The sequence below is a fragment of the Macrobrachium nipponense genome, chromosome 21, assembly GCF_015104395.2.
Source record: "Macrobrachium nipponense isolate FS-2020 chromosome 21, ASM1510439v2, whole genome shotgun sequence".
NCBI classification, from domain to species: domain Eukaryota; kingdom Metazoa; phylum Arthropoda; class Malacostraca; order Decapoda; family Palaemonidae; genus Macrobrachium; species Macrobrachium nipponense.
Genome location: NC_087212.1, coordinates 33,563,707 through 33,584,313, shown reverse-complemented (window position 1 = coordinate 33,584,313; position 20,607 = coordinate 33,563,707). Strand labels below are relative to the sequence as shown.

The window sequence follows — 20,607 nt, the reverse complement described above, 5'->3', positions numbered from 1 at the left end:
GTTTCGTTCGTGTATCATTTCTGAAGTTTTTTCCGCTTCGTTTCCTTTTTAATGTTTACGTTCCTATTTTTTTATGTTTCGTTTTTGTTAAGCGTCTCTTTTCTTTATTTGCTCTCTTTCTTGAATTTTCCATTTATGCACTTTCGTTTTTTTTAAGTTGTTGACTTTGTATGGAACTCTTCTTAAGCTTCTTAAGTCGTTGATTGTGTATGAGAAACTGCCATGTGTTTTACTTCCTGTCCGTTGTAGGATACACTTCATTCCTTAACAAAGAATTTTGTGGAAAGTGTACGGAATTCTTACGTTGTCATTGTAGTTACGATTATATTAGAATTAAATCCAAGTCAGGTGTTGGGGAAAACTGAATTCTCGACCGTATAAGAAGTTTTCTATCGTTTTTACATACTATTGTCATCATTTTCTCTGAGAGAAAAGGCAGACATTTGCATATAAACTGAAAGATCAAACGTACGTATGGCAAGGAGGTCATATTAATTTATAGCGCATAATTTACTTGAGTAAGGATTCGGAACTTTGCATTCTGTGGGAAAAAGAGGGTTAGAATGTGCCGCGCATTAGCTTTATACACATACTGGAAACTTATTGACATTATTTTCTAAATCGGGTCTTAAATTTATGAGTAAAGCATTTAAACTCTTGAATAGATTGGCACAAATGATAACCTCAGAACCTCCTGTGTCTATATTGGAGAGAGAGAGAGAGAGATATGAGAGAGAGAGAGAGAGTATTCTCTTTTCGGGTGTGTTTTTGGGGGGGGGGAGGGGGGGGGGGGGAGCAGGAACGCTCTTAGACAAAGCAGCAATCTGGGTGTGAAGGGGAGAACGTTTAAACGGGTCAAGTACTGACTGAACGTATCCAATGATAAGTTCCTAATAGGCGCCATAAAACCCGCTCAGGCTTTTCCGCAGGATGAAAGGATCCCTTATGACGCTACAAGTGATCCTTTGGGCTATTGCTCTTGACGTGTTAATGTTTGTGGAATGATGAGAAGTGATAGGGTAAAGAGAGACCCTCAGATAAACCTCCCCACAGCTATAATAGGCAACCCACCACTGGCTTCCCTATCGCCAGTACACAATCCCCTCCCTGTACGTACACATTTCGCCGCTACACAATCCCCCTTCCCATAACTTTGCCACCTCCTACCTTACCCCTTTCCCCACTGCACAATCCCTCACTCTATCACTTCCCCAATCCACCCCATTCCATTTACCTCTACATATCTCTTCTATCCCACTCTATCTTGGAGGAATAGTATTCCTCCAAGCATTCTATCCATCCCCCTTCCACTAAAGCACCGCCAGCCACCCAAGTCTTGGCCCACCTGTACCGACCTACCCACCCACCCACCACCTTCTCGGACTGTGGTTAGTTGTTTTCCGTTGGGAGATGTGGATTATTAAAGCCTGGAGGTGGAGAAGGCCGAAGGTGTTCGGGGCTGTTTTTGTTTGTGAAAGGTGCCAGTGGTTTCTGTTGTTTGTTATGGTTTGTGGTTTTTTCATGGGCGCCTCTCTCTCTCTCTCTCTCTCTCTCTCTCTCTCTCTCTCTCTCTGTGTGTGTGTGTGTGTGTGTGTGTGTGTGTGGTGATGGTGCTGGTCTTCGTGAAGTTTTATAAAATGCCGCGGCTTGGTGCTGGTCTTCGTGAAGTTTTATAAAATGCCACGGATTTAATTTCTCTCTCTCTCTCTCTCTCTCTCTCTCTCTCTCTCTCTCTCTCTCTCTCTCTGGTAAGGAGGAAGGTACTGACGAAGGCAGGGGAATCATGAAATCGTCAGTGAAACTTCCCAGGTCGGAAGTTCGCAAAGATTAGATCTGTTCTTATCATTAATCTTGGAAGTTTTTGGAAGTTTGCAACACATTTTTTTCTTTAATAATCCCTTCGAATTTTAAATTTGATTTGTAGAGTGAACTCTACGCCCCGAGACTTCTTTCTAAAGTTGTTAATTACCCCCATCGTCTGATAATGGGAGCAACAGGAAAAAGGGGCGACCCCATTAATGTTGCCCCTCATTTCGCCCATTAATAACGAAAGATTACGCCTTTTAAAGGTGATTTATGAAGCCAAAGTAAATACACTTTTACCTTCTTTTTTTTTTTTCCCTCTCCAAGAGGAGTGTTTTTGATTGCGAAATCGTCCGAAGACAATCACCGGACCGTTTAACGACCTGATTTTTGTCTGGGCAACGATGCTCATCGCCTCCAGATGAGTCATCGACAGACGAGGGAGAAATTCGGTCATAAATTTATGGAATCAACAGCTATGGGGAGCCTCAGTGGCGTGATCGGCATGGTCTTGACCTGCCACGTCAGTGGCCGTGAGTTCGAATCTCGGGGATTCCACTGAGGGGTCAGAGATGTGTATTTCTGGGGATATAAGTTCGCTCTCGACGTAGTTCGGAAGTCACGTAAAGCCGTTGGTCCCGTTGCTGAATAACCATTGGTTCCATGCAACGTAAAAACGCCATACAAACAAACAATCAACAGCTATAATAATAATTAGGAAGAAGAAGAAAAGGGGAGGGGATGTTAGGGGCATTATAAATAACAAGAGCATTGATGCTAAGAGTCTGGAAGGCTCAGAAATAGAGTGAGTTAAGTGGGTGTTGGGCAGCCCCACGAACTTCCCGACTTAGACCTATCGAATAAAAGTCCTGACTTTTTTTTTCTCTCTCTCTCTCTCTCTCTTTCTGTGTACTTTCATAAATGTTCCGGTGAAGGGAGTTTAATTTCCCATCCCGGTCCTCTTTCCATAAGATATCGAATTTTATTTTTCTGGTTCGGAGATATTGCTTAATCGAGAATCTGGAGCAGGATCCTGGGATCCGAACCTTGGCTCCAATGGCGAAGTTCAAAAGTCGGTTTGAAACGTTTGTATAACCGTTGTTTCTGGTATATACATTATGAGGCCTCGGAATTTTGCCGTTAATAGCTAGCTGTCTGCTACAGGAGATAAACAGTTCGTTTGAATTCGGATTTTCATTGTGTTCTCTTGGTCATGTTGTTTGTTAATTCCTTTTTAGTAGTGCTAGAGAATTGAAAAGACTTGCAAAGTTTGTTAACCTTATAATGTCTTTATTTTAGATTTAATACTTTCTACGTTTTTCATTATACTGGTATTATTTTCGATGTATGTACTTTCCTTTGTCAGAATACCTTTTATGCTTTAAATATGTACTTGCCAAATATATGTGTACATAAATATAGTTGTAATTTATTGGTCTCTTCTTTTTGTAGTTTTTGTGTAAAATATATAGATTTGTGTAATTTTGTAATTCTTATACCCCGGAAGGGGTCGATGGAATAAAATTTGCCTATGCCTTTGCCTTTAGCTGTTGTAGTCGACAGTGTTGAGAGAATGTTTGATGCCAGTTTATGAACGTGTCATCAATTTCGTGTTCTATGAACCATTGATACATATTCACGGATGTTACACAGTTACCTTAAGAAAAGTATATGTGCAATCAAGTTTTCTGCACAGCGTACAATGTTTTATGAGCAGCGGCCCATGAAACCGTCCCGTGTTCTATCGCTTTACCAGACGCACGATCATGGCTAAGCTTAACCATGACATAAGATAAAAACTACTGAGGCTAGAGGGCTGCAATTTATGTTTGATGGTTGGAGGGTGGATGATCAACATAGCAATTTGCAGCCTTCTAGCTTCTGTAGTTGTTGAGATTTGAGGACGGATAGATAAAGTGCGGACGAACAGACAAAGCCATCTCAATAGTTATCTTTTACAGAAAACTAAAACTGCAGCTTTTTTCCTTCGTAAAAACACCAAGAAATGTTGTGAACTCTATCCATGATCATTGATTAGATAGGTTCATAGATGACCGAAATATGAATATTTTGGGGATATTCATGCAAAAGGAAAGCTAGAGAGAATAACACGAAGTCCATGCTAGAGATTAAGAAATAAAATTGATTCGAATTTCGATCACGAACTACCTTGAAGAAGAACATTTTGTTTTGAATATGAGATCACTTGGAAAGATAAAACGAGGGAGGATTAATGTGAACTGGATCATGATTTCGTGAGAGAGAGAGAGAGGAGAGAGAGAGAGAGAGAGAGAGAGAGAGAGAGAATAATAGCTCAATTTAGGTGGGGTGAAATGGGAAAAGTCATTCATCAAATAAATGATGTTGTCTCATCTATAGTCTCCTCCCCAATCTCGCGTTACAAACGTCCCCAGAAAATGTCGCCTTTTGAGTCAATATCAAGAGAATTTTACCCTTTTTCATTTCTAGTATTTATCCTTTTTCCATCTTATCTCACTTTGCATTCCTCCCATCTAAGTGTATCCGGTGTCTGACTTCTTTCCGCATTCTAGTGTTTTTATTATTCCCTCATATTTCTAACGTTTGTTATTCATCCCCTTTCGTATAAATTCCTGTGTTTGTTTTTCTGGAAAATTTCTCATATTTCAGTTCGCTCTCTCTCTCTCTCTCTCTCTCTCTCTCTCTCTCTCTCTCTCTCTCTCTCGTTACAGCAGAGTAAAAAAAATCACGGCCACATTTGACTTCACTGTCTAATGTTGGAATGTTGGATGAACTCACTTTGCAGCAAACTTCCATACATTTATAGTTAATATTATTGTCATTTCTGTGACGTTTTTATCTCATCAATGCGTGTCATTTCCATCTATTTTCTCACCTTGGCCGCTGTTTACTTGTGTTATATTTTACCCTCATTCCCCGTATGTCTCTTGTTCATTTTACTTGTATTCTACTTTTGAGTGTTAGGTTATTCTTTATGTGTGAAGAAATACGTTTGAATTTATTCTCATCTCATTTCCAAACTGCGTCTTTTTCTCATTTTAATTCTCATTTCCAGCTATTGATTGTAAGGTTATTCTTTGTCTGTGGCTAAATAATTTTAGAATATAAAATATAAGGCTTGAGGCTCGACAAGTTTTTAGATGTTTGTAATTGATACGAAGTTTGTGTACATGATGCATGTGTACATGTGTATGCAACGAATATTAATGCTTACGTACGTGCATAATGTCCATCTCTCTCTCTCTCTCTCTTCTCTCTCTCTCTCTCTCTCTCTCTCTCTCAGAGAGAGAGAGAGAATGAAAGGGTGCAAAAAAAAAAATAATATATTTCCTTGCCATGTACGTATTCTCTTATCGCCGCTTGTCGATTGCCGAAGCAGAGAGCAGGATTCACGCATTAGCCAAACTTTGGCAGTTTCTGCTGTTTTATGAGGTCCACTGGAGTCGATGAGTCAGCCTCTCTCTCTCTCTCTCTCTCTCTCTCTCTCTCTCTCTCTCTCTCTCTCTCTGATCCAGATAACTTTGCTGCCAGATATCTTCCTTTTACGAGTGAGTTTTTGCCGGGGAAATAGGTCTCGAGTGAAGGAACCCACATAAAAAAAAGCCTTGGGTCGGAATAGCTTCTTCCAAGACAGCTGATAAGGCTGTAAATGGACCGGGCTTAAGTCTAATTCAGGTCGGAGGTAATCTAAGACTTCTGAGCACTCAATTTTGTTATGAGAATGTACGTGATTGCGATATAGGCTGTCGAGTGTACGCCTGCGATAAAGCGATGACTGTCTAGTAAATTTTTTTTTATTTTTCTTACTCTCTTTACTCCCCACCCCGTCATTTTTTTCTGCTACAATTATAATGATTTTGGTGACGGTAGTAGCGGCATCGTGTTCTTGGTAAAACATTATTTCCTTTGTCAGAGTAATCTAAAGAACAGAGCTGCTTGATGTTCCGTGAAGGGAGGAAATTGAAGTGTTTTGTATATTTGGGAAAACAACGAAGTGAATTGAAATTTGTGCATTGTTGGTTTCAGAATTGAACCTTTGTAAAGTCACCTCCGTTTATTCATCTGGGCTTAAGATTTTTTAGCTTTACAAGTTTCACTAACCAACCTTTTATTTCTCATATATGCAAGTATTGATCTATATCTAATATGGTCTTTTAGTACTTGATAATTACTAACTGTATTGCACTCTCTGCTTATGCCATCAAGTTCACAGTTCAGAATGTTCATGATCGTTTTTGGAATATTACATCTTCTTCGATAATTATAAAATTCTTTGAGGATTATTTTCACAGCAAAAAAAGACGAAAAGGCGCGTCAAGATTTTCCCAGAATGAGAACGATACTGTATTGAACTTACTTAATTTTTTTTTTTTTTTTTTTTTTAAGACAGCGAAACGTTCTGCCGTTTGAGTTTCGTGTTAATTTTTTTTTTTTTTAAAGGAGAAGAATGAGAAACGTTCTGCACTAAGACGATGCACATGGTTTCTCTGCCTGTTTTTGACAGGAAATTCCCACGATGATTCAGGACCCTTCTCTAAATTTAGCAATTATTTTATTTGCTGGGCATCCATTTTTCCCATTCTTTTAATCCGGTAACCATTGTTTGGTAGAGCGCGAGGGCTTCTTTCTCTTAGGTTGTGTGTGTGTGTGTGTGTGTGTGTGAGAGAGAGAGAGAGAGAGAATTAGCCCTTTTTTCATCATTGAAACCTTGAACACAAATCAAAAGGATTATGTGCAGCTTTCCTCAGGGCATTTATTGTTATACACAGCAATAGAGCTTCATGTAACCCTGGTAGTATTAGTAATCGTGACATGAATGTGTGTGTGTGTGTGTGTGTGTCACCCTCACGACAGAAAGTCATAGCAGGATGTGCATCCTCATCCTGGAGTGTAAGGCTTGAAGTGTGGTGTCATTATCCTGTTTATTGTTGTACATGTGTCGTATATGTGATGATTCTATTTGTTTGTCTGTTTTCACTTTATTTGATTGATTAGTCTTTTGAGTCATCCAAGAATTGGGGCTTTCCTTTGATGTGGCCGCTATTCTTGGTTTTCAACTGGATGGTCCGTCTTTCCATCCTACACTTTGCTGCTCGTATTTTAGTTCGTCTTCAGTTTTTGGCAAATTTCCCAAACTTATGTGGAAGGAAATTGAGATTTTATCGCATATTGATAACTTCAAGTGGCCGGGTTGGACGAGGCAGCCTTCAAAAGATTCACTGGAACATGTTCTGTGTCTCATTTAATGTCCTCTATTTTCTCTCCCTTTGTACACACACTTACACACACGCACGCGCGCACGCATACACAAGAGGCTGCGAGTCTGTTGTAAATCGGACTTTCCCTCTTTACGCCTTGAGGTGCTAAAGGTTTTAGAGCAAAGATAAAAGTTAGTACATAAGCTTTTCTGAGGTTTACGTCTGAGAGAAATGCATAAGGAAATGTCAAGAGTCAATGAGGTAAAATATGATCAGAATTGCCGTTCGTTAAGAGGATTTCCAAGTCCTAATTCTGACTAAGCAGATAACAGCGACTGATTGTTTTAGAAGAAGGAAGCCTAGACGTGGGTATCGTATATTTTAATGTATTTTGTTAATTCATTTTATATCTGTTTTGGAGAATGGGGAGTAGGTGAATGATGATTGTTAGAGTTGATTGTTTGGTAAAATGGAAGAAGATTTCGTGGCAAAGTTGATTATTATCAGAGTTAATTACATTGAAAAATTGAAGACGATTCCGTCGCTGAGTTCATTGTATTTAAAATAGAAGATTTCTTTGCAAATTTGATTTTAATCAGAGTTCATTGCATGGTAAAGTGGAAGGAGATTTCTTTGCAAAGAATAAACTTGGCTACCATATGCCCGTGTGGAAGTTTAGAGTGGGAATAGTATCACATTAGAGGGTGAGGGGGTGTTGATAGTCAATTTGACAAGGTTGCAATACTGAAACCAGGATGACTGCAGGGTTGACTCTATGTAGGATGGAGGAATGGAAAAGCTAGGATTGAAAATGGATAGCTGTTTGGATGGTAGAATAAATAAACGCACAGAGGATGAGGCATGAGAAGGCTCGCTGAAGTGTTGGGCAGACGTTGTTAAGTCAGTCACCTCCTGTCTGCTTGTTTGTAATAACGACTACCTTAAGATGTCCTAGAAAGTTATAGTTATAGATTTTGGTGATAGATATTTACATGGAAGGAAAATTCGTGAGTTCGGTTCATGCAGTTTCCATGTAAATATCTGTCTATCTATATCTATACAATGAGAGAGAGAGAGAGAGAGAGAGAGAGAGAGAGAGAGAGAGAGAGAGAGAGAGAGAGAGGAGTTTCCCTCTTCATTGTGTGTTTACAGAGAAATCTAAGATAGTGGTCACGGCCACATTTTGCTGAAACCTTCCACAACACACACACACACACACACACACAACACAACACAACACACAACACCACACACACACACACACACACAATCAATTTTAAAAGGATAGTTAGGGCGTTGAATGCTTCCCATTGGAAATGCGTAATGTCTCTTGATTGTGTAGTTTTTTCTTTTAACAGTGTAATTTACTTCCCCTTTTAAAACTGTAAACATTTAAACACGTTGATTTTTAGGGGCCTAGCATAGTATTGCTGAGTATAGATGGCCTGGCCGAGAGATGGGATGTTTCCAGCAGGCGTAGCAGGGCGTTGCCCTTCAGAATTAGATTACGCCAGCCGCTCCGCCGCCGTCCGCTTTTGTGTGTGCGGAGAACCTTTGCTTCTTCTTTTTCCTTCTTCCCGTCCCCTTCTGGAGATGGCCAAGAAAGTCCTCTTCAGTAAATTAAATCGGAAAAAGAGGTTCGGGAAGCGTGCAGGTGGACGGTCAATGGAAAGAGTCGATGGTGTTTGTATACCGAGTGAGAGGTTTTTCTGTTTTGTGGTTTTTCAAGTCATTATTTTAATTATTCAAAATACGATGGTGTTTGTATACTGAGAGTGTTTTTTTACAACTCATTATTAATATTCAAAATACGTTGGTGTTTGTATACTAAGAGGTATACTAAGAGGGTTTTTTTTAAACTCATTATTAATATTCAAAATACGATGGTATTTGTATACTTAGGCAGAGATTTTTTTCAAGTCATTATTATTATTATTATTATAATACAAAAGACGGGCCCTATTCTTATGGAATAATCCATCTGGGCCATTGACTTTAAATTTTAGCTCCCAATGAATATGGTGTTCATTAGAGACAAGTAAAAGGAGGTAATGGGAAAAGGAGAAAGAAGATTGATAAAACTTATTAGGAAAGGGGAAAAAAATCGGATTGATAAATAGATAAAAATATGAGGAAATTATTATAAAACAAGAAAGTAAAGATACATAAGCAGATTAATAAACAGATCCAAATGTCAGTAAATAATGAAAATACGAGGAGAACTTTTGAAGTTCAATCGCACGGCGCAGTTTGTCTGTGTGTGTTTTTGTAAAGACGCATCCCTTCGTTGTGGAGAAATGCGTCACATGACGAAGGGCCTGCGTCGTCGACGTCGCCGGATGCCCCCACCCTCCCCCCCCCCCCCCCGCCCCCCCCCCCCCCCCCAACCCCCTCTTTTGGCCCCCCCCCCCCCCCCCCCCCCCCCCCCCCCCCCAACCCCACGGGCGCCTTGAGTGACTGAGGAAAGAGCGAGAGGGTGAGTCATGGGCCTTTAAAAAGAGAGGATTTGCTCATTTCCCAGAGGCGCCGCCATGGACTTGACTCCTCCGAGGAAAGAGGAAAGGCGTTGGTGTCTCAGTTGGTGCTACGGGACTAACCAGTTAGTTGGTGACTGTTTGTGTGAGTGTTTGTGTTCTTCTGGAGTGCCGAGGGAACGCCGAAGGTCCTCTCTCACTCTCTATCTCTCTTTCCCTAAACATCTCTGCCTCTCCCGATTGCGGCCCTGCTGTGGAATCGGGCATGACATCAAAGGACGTTTAGGAGTGAGTGAGAAATATTATTTTCTTTATTCAGCAAATTATTTTTTTAGTTTCCGGCCGAAGAAGACTATTGAGAAGGCTATTTGTCTGTCCGTCCGCACTTTTTCTGTCCGTCCTCAGATCTTAAAAACTACTGAGGCGAGAGGGCTGCAAATTGGTATGTTGATCATCCACCCTCCTATCATCAAACAAACCAAATTGCAGCCCTCTACCTTCCGTAGTTTTTATTTTATTAAAGGTTAAATTTAGCCATGGATAAAAGTTTTATGGGCTGCGGGTCTTACAGCATTATACGCTGTACAGAAAAAAAAAAGAAACTTTGGACCATTTTTTACTTGTTATAGACAAGATCAAGCGCGTCCACTCCATATTTTTTTGTGGATTATTTTTCACGTTGCTTTTGCGACTTGGAAGGTTTCTCTTTGTCGATTTACAAGTTTTGTCTTTACATCGCATTTTTATTGATTTTAATGAGCGTTTTAAAGTAATGGAATAATTTTGTGTGAATGCGATTTAAATAGCAAATTTATGAAAGTTTATATTTGTCCACTTTTTAAGAAGCCGATTGTAGCTTTAAGTCTCTCTCTCTCTCTCTCTCTCTCTCTCTCTCTCTCTCTCTCTCTCTCTCTCTCTCTCCTCTTTCTTGTTTTCAATGTTCTTTTTTTAAAGCCCAACTAAAATGCGTCCCCACCTCTCTCTCTCTCTCTCTCTCTTTTGTTTTCAGTGTTCTTGTTTTGGAAGTCCATCTAAAATGCGTCTGTGTGTGTGTGTGTGTGTGTGTGTGTGTGCCATCAAATACTCTCCACCCTTCCTCGCGGCTCGATGAGCCTCACACAAGTTTCATGTGTCCGGGCGAAGTTTGATCTTGATCCAGCTGCGGGCAGAACAGAGGACGGGCGTGGCCGATAAATGTAGTAATTGAACAAGTCCAAAAGCATAAGGAGAGGAGGCAGGGACAGAGAAGCTGTTCAGACGTGATTAAATATATGTTCATACTTATAGCTTTGTTTATTATTATTATTATTATTATTACATAAGTAATTATATGATATTATATATATATATAGTATATATCTATATCTATATATATAATATATATATATATATAATATTAATTATATATATATTAAGCTGAAGGTTTGGATGTCTGCTTTATCCTTGGTCGTTGTTCATCTCCATCTCCGCGACAATTTGATAAGTAACTACATATTTTTTACTTTTAGCGTCTTTTTTTTTTGGGGGGGGGGAGGGGGGGGGGGTTGTTTTGATTTCAGTACGATCTGATTTCCATTTTTCTGTGGAATTATTTACTTTATTCGTCAGTTCTCTCCATCCTATTTTTGAACATTGATTGCTATACTGAAATAGATATTCCGGGAAATAGGTCTAGTTTTGATATTAACCCTCTCTCTCTCTCTCTCTCTCTCTCTCTCTCTCTCTCTCTCTCTCTCTCTCTCTCTCTCTCTCTCTCTGTGCTAATGGATATCGGATTTTTATCTATTTAAATTATTTAAAGCACAATTCCTAGTGAAGCCTTATATCATTTGTAAGTTACGTCATCATAGGCTTTTTGTTTAAATGGTTGAAATTTCGAAGCAACAGAGAAATGATTGTTGAGATATTTAGGCTCCTCCCGCAAGAGAGATCTGTTGCATCCCTCTATTGGAAATTGAGGGGGGGAAAAAACCCCTCTCATTGGTTCCTGAATTTATGGGCACTGCTCCGTTCATTATTTTCACGGGAAATGTATGTTTCAGAATCTGGGGGGAAAGCGACGACGTTCCTTTGTAATTTTTCTGGAAGAGGAACGCTGTGTTTTCGGGGAAAGAAATGTTGGCTGTTTTGGAGTAAAGCTGTAGGGGTATTTTTCGCTAAAATAAAAAAAACAATTTCCTCGTATCTTTAAAGGAAATATTGTCCGCTTAGCTCACGATTAGGTGTGCTCTCTCTCTCTCTCTCTCTCTCTCTCTCTCTCTCTCTCTCTCTCTCTCTCCCCTTTTGGTCGGTCTGGCGATGTTTGTTTTCCGTAGCTCACTGAACAGTTACAACCATCTGTTGGTTGAATTATTTTTAATTTTATTGGATAATTTTGGTTGTTTTTTTAAGGGTTAAGCAGAAATCCAAATTGTTCAGAGGCTGAACATTTATGATTTAAAACCAATTTGTCGAATAATTAAACCTTATGCAGATGTCAAATGACTGTGTTAATCATTTTATATTTTTATGAGCCCTACTGAAACTTGTATCGTATTTTATTAGTATTTGATTTACACTGGTAAATATATTCATGGCTGCTGTGATATCAGGGGAACTTATGAGTAAATTTTGGGTAAGTGCCTCAGTCAGGAATGTTATTCGAACGTGTGTTTGGTATTCATTATAGTATTTGTTTTGGTGTATATTCGTCCAGTACCTTGGAGGACGTCAGTGTTTGGTATTTGAATTTTTTGGTTGATGTCTAGATTGGATGTAACGTTTTGTCGTAAATGTGGTCTAGGAAAATTTGACTTTACCCTCTATCTGTACTATATGTATGTATTATATACTACATATATATTATATAGCTGAAGCCACTGGGAAAGTTCAAATGAAACGACAGAGTGCCAAGTACTTTCGTATATTTTTAATAATCTTCGGGGCACAAATTCACGTGTTTACTTTTGTGATTTAATTAACTAGTAGAATTTATATATGTGTGTGTCTGTGTGTATGTATTAAGAGAGAGAGAGAGAGAGAGAGAGAGAGAGAGAGAGAGAGAGAGAGAGAGAGAGAGGGAAGTGAATGTATTCGAAATTACAAGTACTCATATATGCAAAAATAAGAATTTATCTGTATATTCATACTGGTAGCAACAATATATCAGCGTTCACAATTCATACTTAACGCTCACTAATACGTTCTCAACCAATAATAATCCACGTGGTATAAACTAAATTTCTATTCTTTGACGAGCAAAATTTGCCAGGAGAAAATGATATGATAAGGCAGCGGTTTAAGTCGTTATTAACCTTTATGTATGTAATGGTCTTCTTGACTCGGTGGGAACAATCACACTATGTAATGGATCCTACAACAGGTCCTAGACCTCCTTCAGGGAAGGAGGAGGGACTGAGTGACAGCCGAGATGAATAATAGGATTGCGACAATGACTGGTAAGTGAGAGAGGGGCGGTTCTCTTTTCTCAGTTAAGGAAGGCTCGATTTTTTGTATGTTTTTTGTGATGCTTGTACTCTGCATAGGACATGGCAGGGATTGCAAGTGGTAAATAAACACGTAATTTTATCATTTATTCAGGATTGCAAGTGTTTGATAAACAATTCATTTATTCATTCATTCTTTCCAGTAGAAGGTTGTTAATGTTATTGGTTGATTGGTTACAGATTTTCTGTTAATATATATACCTAAGCGTTTCTCAGATGACAGGAAAGATTGTTGTTTGAAATTCTCTCTCTCTCTCTCTCTCTCTCTCTCTCTCTCTCTCTCTCTCTCTCTCTCTCTCATATTACACAATCTGTATGGGGAATACTATTCAACTTAAATCAAGAGGGTAGTGGAATTCAAGTTTTTTTTTTTAACCTTGCAAAAGGCCTTATTTTTTTATTTGTATTCTTCGTAATGAGTCACAAGCGTTTGTGCAATGAAATTTAAAATGGTAATTGATGGTAGATATGCACGAATATTGAAATGACACTGATATTGCTAGTTTTGAAGAGAGTATGTAAAAATGTCGAGTTCTTTTCTTTATCTTGCTATTCCAGTGCATGGCCATAGCATGGAGGAGCTTCGAGAACTTTGCCAATGTATAAAAGATACAAGTTCTAGACGTACAATTTCATCTCAGAGTTCCTATACATCAAATTTCTTCTTCAATGTGGAAAGTACACATTGAAGAGAAGACGTGATTTTTTTTTTTTATCATACGTACTATTCCTTGAAAGCTTTAGTTTCTTTTATATTAGAAACTTGTCCTGTCCAGCGTTTTAAATTTTCCATCGTTCCCCTTTAAGTTCTTATAGAATTCAGTTTTTAGTTTTCTGTACAAGAAAACTACTGAGATGGCTATTTGTCTGTCCGTACGCATTTTCTGTCTGCTCTCAGATCTTGAAATCTAATGTGGCTAGAGGGCTGCAAATTGGTATGTTGATCATCCACCCTTCAACCATCAAACATACCAAATTGCAGCCCTCTAGCCTCAGTAGTTTTTCTTATTTTGTCTAAGGTTAAAGTTAGTCATGATCGTGTCTACCGCCGCCATAGTTGCCAGCAACACAGACCACCACCGGCCGCGGCTGAGAGTTCATGCAACATTACTATACACTGTACAGAAAACTGGATTTTGCCAAAGAAACTTGCGCGCAGTTTTTGTTTATATTAGAAACTTGTTCTGCCCGACGTTTTAAATTTTTCACGGTTTCCCTACAATGTCTTATCACTGTCTTCAGTTATATTCTATCCTACCCAAGTTGAAGCTCGGATTGAGTCATTAGTCTCAAGAGGTCTGACTGACCTTAGCGGCCATGCCGTCTTGACCCTCAGACCTTCAACTTGACCTTAAACTTCAGCCTGTCAACGCCAAAGGAGGAGAGGTACGGAGCGTTCGTTATCGCGTATTCTCTCATATCCTGCCTAGGCCCGGAGGAAAAGGGGGTTTGCTTAAGAAAAGATGCAAGGGGAAATTGCTCCGTAGGGATCTTATATTTATTTTTTCAGTGGCAGGACTCTGGGGTGTGGTATGGAGTTGGTCGCTGGGAGATGGGTGAAGAGGCCCTTATGAGGGTGAATTGGAGAAGGGATGGTGAGGCGGGGGAGATGGTGAACCAGTCGGATGTATGGTGTTAAAACTTGTTTGATTTATGGAGTGTGCCTTGTTCAAGTTGCGTTCCCCTCCTTCTTCTTCTTGCGCACACAATTCTCAGATTTTTTTTATATATGTAACGGGGCTTGCTATATACTTTTTTTTATACTGTAATTCGTTTTTATTCATTTTTTTTATTCACATTCCAATACTTTGTTGTGTTTTTTCCCCAGTTTGTTTTAAGTCTTGGTTTGAGTGGTTGGTTTGTATATTTTCCCTGCATATATGTGTTGGGGGTGGGGGGCGGATATGTGTATGTATATATATGATCATCTTTGCTGACCTAAGCATACAGAATCACCCAATGGTAATTTACAGCCGATAGATAGTGATCCGACCTCCCCCATCGTGTGTATTGTGTTCTCGTATAACTGCACCGATAAATAATAAGCGTGTTGTTGTTCTACTGGATCAATTGGGTAATATTCCTTTGCCCCCGAAGCATTTATTGCGAAGGGCCTTTTTATTCCCGCTGACCTTTCTCTTTCCACGGTGCCATTTACTTCGAGCGTGAAGCTTTATGTGAATGGGTGCAGGAGGAATAGAAATCGGGCCAGGAATATGAGGCCTGGAGAGGCTGGGAATTGATGACCTGGGGAGGATGAGGACTAGGAATAGGGGGACCTGCGTTAGACTAGTAGGAGTTGAAGGCCCTTCGGATGTGGTCCTGGTAAGAATAATAGACCAGGTGAGGAGGAGAGTAGTTTGCCCAAGACTGGGAATGACTCGTGGTGAGGGAGGAAATAAATTTTAGGTCTAGGTAGGACTCAGGTTCCCGGGACCAAAGGAAGAGAAACCAGGAAAGGTATGCGATTCCAAAAATGTTAAACTTCGCAGGATAAATAAATTGAAACTGGAATTTCCAGGGAGAAGGAATAGGAGAGATGGTGAGAAATATTTTTGTAAAAACTCCAAGAGGACCGAGAGCAGACCTTGGACATGACTAGGAATATGAAACCTAGTGAACACTGTGAATGGGACACTTTTAGATAAATTCGGGTAGGATTGTTCCCCTACTCATCTCTTCGTCTATAGGGACGCAAACCCCCTCCTTCTCCCCCTCCCCCCACCCTCTTCAACTCGTCCTTGATGAAAGTGCGTTGACAAGGGCCAGAGACCAGGGAAGTCGTTAGGGAGACAAACGACTCCAGGGTTCCCTCTCCTCCTTCAGAACGGGGCTTGAGGTCCTCCTTGGGTTTTGTAGGAGGGTGACGGACGATTTTAAGAGATAAGAGCAATAAAGAAGAAGAGGAGTATGAAATAAGAAGTGGTTGTTGAATATGGAAGGCGGCGTATGAAAGGAATGTGCATTTGCTCAGCAGAAGCAGTTTTACCTCCTTCTTCTTCTTCTTCTCCTGAGAGAGAGAGAGAGAGAGAGAGAGAGAGAGAGAGAGAGAGAGAGAGAGAGAGAGTAGGTAGGAAGTAAGTAAAGCAAGAAAAGACTTTGATGACATTATTAATAAAGTGTGATTAATGTAGGTTAGAGATCAGGGAATAAATTATTTAAGTTCAGATTTGCTGAGAGAGAGAGAGAGAGAGAGAGAGAGAGAGAGAGAGAGAGAATGTGTGTGCGTGTAATAATAATGTAGTAACTAAACCGTATGAAGGGAAAATGTCACAATAGTGTGAGGTCTTCCATCGATGAATGTGACAAAAAAGCGATGACTAAAGGAAAGACAACGTCTATGAAAGCAGGGGGAGGTGAGAAATGAAGGAACTATTTTGGCGTCCGAAGAATAACCATTTATTTTTTCCCCTTTGAATTATGATTGGGTGTGTTCGGAGACCGCATCAGAAAGGTGGCAATGGGGGAGGGCCAATAGAGGGACAAAACGGGGGCCACGCAGAGCGTCCTGCTTTTTATTTATTTATTTATTGGCGAGTTGAGGTTTTTAGGAAGGGACGGCGTAAGCTGGAAAGAAATGCTTTCGATTTTCAGTTTTTTGTTTATTTTCCAAGTTCTTTGTTCATTTATGTTGTGAACGAAGTCATTTTCATTTATTTTTACGTGGTGAATTTTTTTTTATAAATATCAGTTTTGTTTTCGTATTATAATACTTTTAATGACTTAATCCGCTTAGCAACTAATTTACATAAGGTCGGTTTTCTCAAGTTTTCATTACATTGTAATATAATGGGCTGTCAGACTTTTTTTATGCATAGATATGAATTTAAGAAACTGAAATAGTCCATTGAACACTTCACATCCGTAATTACTTACGATACTGTTGGTAGAAGTGAAGATGATGATCATGGATTATTTTCTGTCCTGAACTATCAGGTGCGGTGACACTATGAATGGAATTTAAATTAATATGCATGATATTTTTTCTAGGGAAGCTCGTAGTGAGTGTTTCAATTAAAACTCAGCTCGTTTATATAAATACCCTTGTAAAAAGGCTAAAATGAACCATGAAGACACGACTCTCGTTTAACATTTGCAGTAAACATTGAGTTATATGCAGAGCAGCAGGTTTTGATGTTTCCTACCCCCCACCGCCCCCCTAAATGACACCCACCCCCCATACCTTAAACCTTGGGAGAATTACGAGCACTTCGCCAATGCCTCGTAAGTTACAGACATCATCGCAAAGTACGACACCTGAAGAGTTTGAGGTTGAGGTTACGGGCCTTTTAAGGGGTCGTTGGAGGTCTGGGGTTTAGGGTTTGAAATGGCTTTTGGAGGTTGGGGGTTCACGCATGTTCATGGTTCGAAATTGCTCGGAGGTTGGGGATTTAAGGTATGTTTTTGTATCGGGATTGTGTGGATGTTCAGGCTATGTTATTATATTGCGGGTGGTTGGGACAAGGGAGGGTAGTGTAAACGTATGTTTGTTATGACTGGTTCTAATAAGGATGGTGCAAAGCTTGTCCAGGTTGTGACACTATAGAGTGTGGACAGCCGGCGAGTGAATAGAAGGCTAATTTGATTTTCGACCGAAGAGGGAGAATTAAGTTAAGTATATCTTAGTTTTACCAGACCACTGAGCTAATTACCACCTCTCCTAGGGCTGGCCAGAAGGATTAGATATTTTTACGTTGCTAGGGAGTAATTGGTTGCTTAGTAACGGGACCTACAGCTTGGTGTGGGATCCGCACCACATGGAGAAATGAATTTATACCACCAGAAATATATTGACAGAGCGGCGAAGATGGAATGGAAGGATTGAAGAATAAGTCACTTGCCATAGCAGGTGGTCCGGTGACTTTAGAGGGAAGAATGGAAACATAATGGCGATTCTGAGGTAAAGGAAAAGTTGCAGGTTAATGGAGAGGCTGTCCCATATTTCTCAATGAACATTCTCCAGAGGGCATCTGTATGGCTGTATATTCACCTACACATTTATAAATATCTATTTACTTTATCGTGTTTATGTCCAGAGCCACCTCATAACTGGGCATTGGAGAGCTCTCTCTCTCTCTCTCTCTCTCTCTCTCTCTCTCTCTCTCTCTCTCTCTCTCTCTCTCTTCCTCTTCCTCTCTCTCTCTTCCTCTTCCTCTTCCTCTTCCTCTTCCTCTCCTCCTCCTCCTCCTCCTCCTCCAGAAGCAGCGTGGCGATTATATCCCCCTCAAATTAGAAAATACAATTCCATCTCATTGAATTTACAGGATCTCCCTTTCTCCCCTCCCCTCTCCTCTCCTGACTTCCTTTCTTGAATTTCCCCTCGTTAGACGGCCACTCGTTTTCCATCACTTGAAAATGTGGGCGCATGCGCGCTCTCATGTGCCAGGTCTCGGTTTTTTCCCCTCCTTGTTCTATTGGTTTCCCCTCTTTGTCTAATGTTTTTTTCTGCGGTCTCAATGTTTTTCGTTCTCTTTGTTTGTTTGTAGTGTTGCTCGCTGGACGTGTTTTTGTATTTGTTTATCCTCTACATAGAGTTAGGTTTGGAGCATTAATACATATAGTAATTTTAAGTTGTTACCTATTTAATCTTTTGAATGCGTTAATGTAACATTTGCACATTATTATTTCATACCTCTCTCTCCCTCTCTCTCTCCTCTCTCACTCTCTCCTCCTGTCTCTCTCTTCTCCTCCTCTCTCTCTCTCTCTCTCTCTCTCTCTCTCTCTCTCTCTCTCTCCGTAGCGAAACTCGTTACTGCTCTACTCGACGCGCCACTTCGGCCACGAATAATTACGAATCCTTATTCGTCCTTATCTATCCCGTATATTTCACCATACTCATCGCCACTCATGAATAAGGACAGACCACTCTACTCCTGCTTATCTGCGCGCCATCCTCGTTAGCTGTCAAGGAACCTGATGGCAGCGAGGTATAGCTTTTGAAAGGAGTACTCTTCGCGAGTTCGTATATTGAGGTGAATGGCCTCTGTTATGTAGGTGTGTATATGTAGCTTTTTATGGTGGATATATATATATATATATATATATATATATATATATATATATGTGTGTGTGTGTGTGTGTGTGTGTGTGTGTGTGTGTGTGTGTGAAAGATTGTTTGATTTGGTTATACCGGAGGCGTCAGTCTTTCTGAATCTGCCGTCATATCTAAGTTAATTTTAAGGGTACTACCTAAATTCATTTATATTTTTGGGGGGATGGGGGTGGGCCTGAAGTAATGTAGTCCAAAAAAGTATATAATAGTAAGTACATTCAAAATTTTGATCAAGTACCTCAGTTGATTTTAAGGGTATTACCTAAATTCATTGATATATATTTTTTGTAAGGGTTGGGGGTTAAGGAGTAAGAGCTTTAAGGATTGTAAGCAAGAGAACAAAATAGTATATTAATTCAAAGTTTTAAACCGGATGTTGGGGACCAAAGCAGGAAGATTAATATAGTATTATCTGGTTAATATATTTACTTAATCTCTTTGCTATTATTTAACCACTGACCTTAAGTATTGGCTTTTTCCCATCATCTTCCCCAAGAGAAAAAAATTGAAACAACAAAAGAGAGGAGGAAGTCTAAAACTTTATGGGGGACAACTTCTGAAAACTCCTAGACTATATTTTTGTCAGCTCGTGTTTTTAGTTTTCTGTAGAAGAATACCATTGTGCCGTCTTTGTTTGCCCGTCCACGCTTTTTTTCTTAAAACCTACTAAGGCTAGAGGGCTGCAAATTGGCTTGTTGATCGTCCAACCGCCATTCATGAACCATACCAAGTTGCAGCCCTCTAACTTCAGTAGTTTTTGTCTTAAGGTTAAAGTTAGCCCTAATCGTGCTTCTGTCAACGATATAGGACAAACCACCACCAGACCGTAGTTAAAGTTTCATGGGCCGCGGCTCAACAGCCAGTGTACCGAGACCACCGAAGGATATATCTGTTTTCGGTAGCCATAATTGTGCGCTGTAACGGCTGTACAGAAAACTCGTTTGCCCCGAAGAAACTTTGGCGCACTTTGTACTAGTTTTTTTACGTTCTGTAATTCCTGTGAGGACATAACTTTCAGCCCTCATGAGATTCAAGTCTTAGGAAGACAGATTTTACGAGGTGGCTTCTGGCGGAAGTCGAGAAACGATCCTCAGCCACCTATAGATCTACCTGCCGCCCCCCCTCCTCTCCCCTTTCCTCTCCCTCCCCCCTTCGCCCCTTGCTTTTGATCCCATCAAGGGGAAGAAGGGTTGGGGGTCGCGAATAAACTTTGGAGTAACACTACTATAACGGCTCTCTCAAAACCCGCCTCTCCACAAAGTAGGCCTGGGTAGGCCTCTTGCATCTTTGGCTGAGCGACCTCGTAAACCTATCCAGAATTGAGATGAATACGACGTCCCAGCCTCCTTCACAGCTAACTGGCGCCTTTACACGATTTCTCTCCATTTGAGAGAGAGAGAGAGCGAGGAGAGAGAGAGAGAGAGAGAGAGAGAGAGAGAGAGATTTTGGTTAAATTTCACTCAAGTAGAGAAGTAGAGTATAATCTGGTTAATTGGAGCTGTGTCTGGTTGATGAGCGATTTGAGTTTGGACATAAAGTGCTTTGATTTTTATATGCCAGAAATGAGAAGGTTTCTTTTATTGTTCCATGTGCTA

General features: G+C 40.1%; 1 protein-coding gene across 7 annotated transcripts in view; it reads left to right on the top strand.

Annotated features, from left to right (window-relative positions):
• The window catches only part of LOC135197906 (fasciclin-2-like), a 257,105-nt gene that overhangs the window by 80,429 nt on the left and 156,069 nt on the right, over positions 1–20,607 (top strand). The window contains exon 1 of one of the 7 annotated variants that reach the window (XM_064225130.1): positions 9,627–9,763. The exons of the other annotated variants lie outside the window; for them this stretch is intronic. The gene's annotated coding sequence lies outside the window, so the exon portion shown is untranslated. Of the gene's footprint in view, positions 1–9,626; positions 9,764–20,607 lie in introns of those variants that run through there. 7 annotated transcript variants of the gene reach the window in all.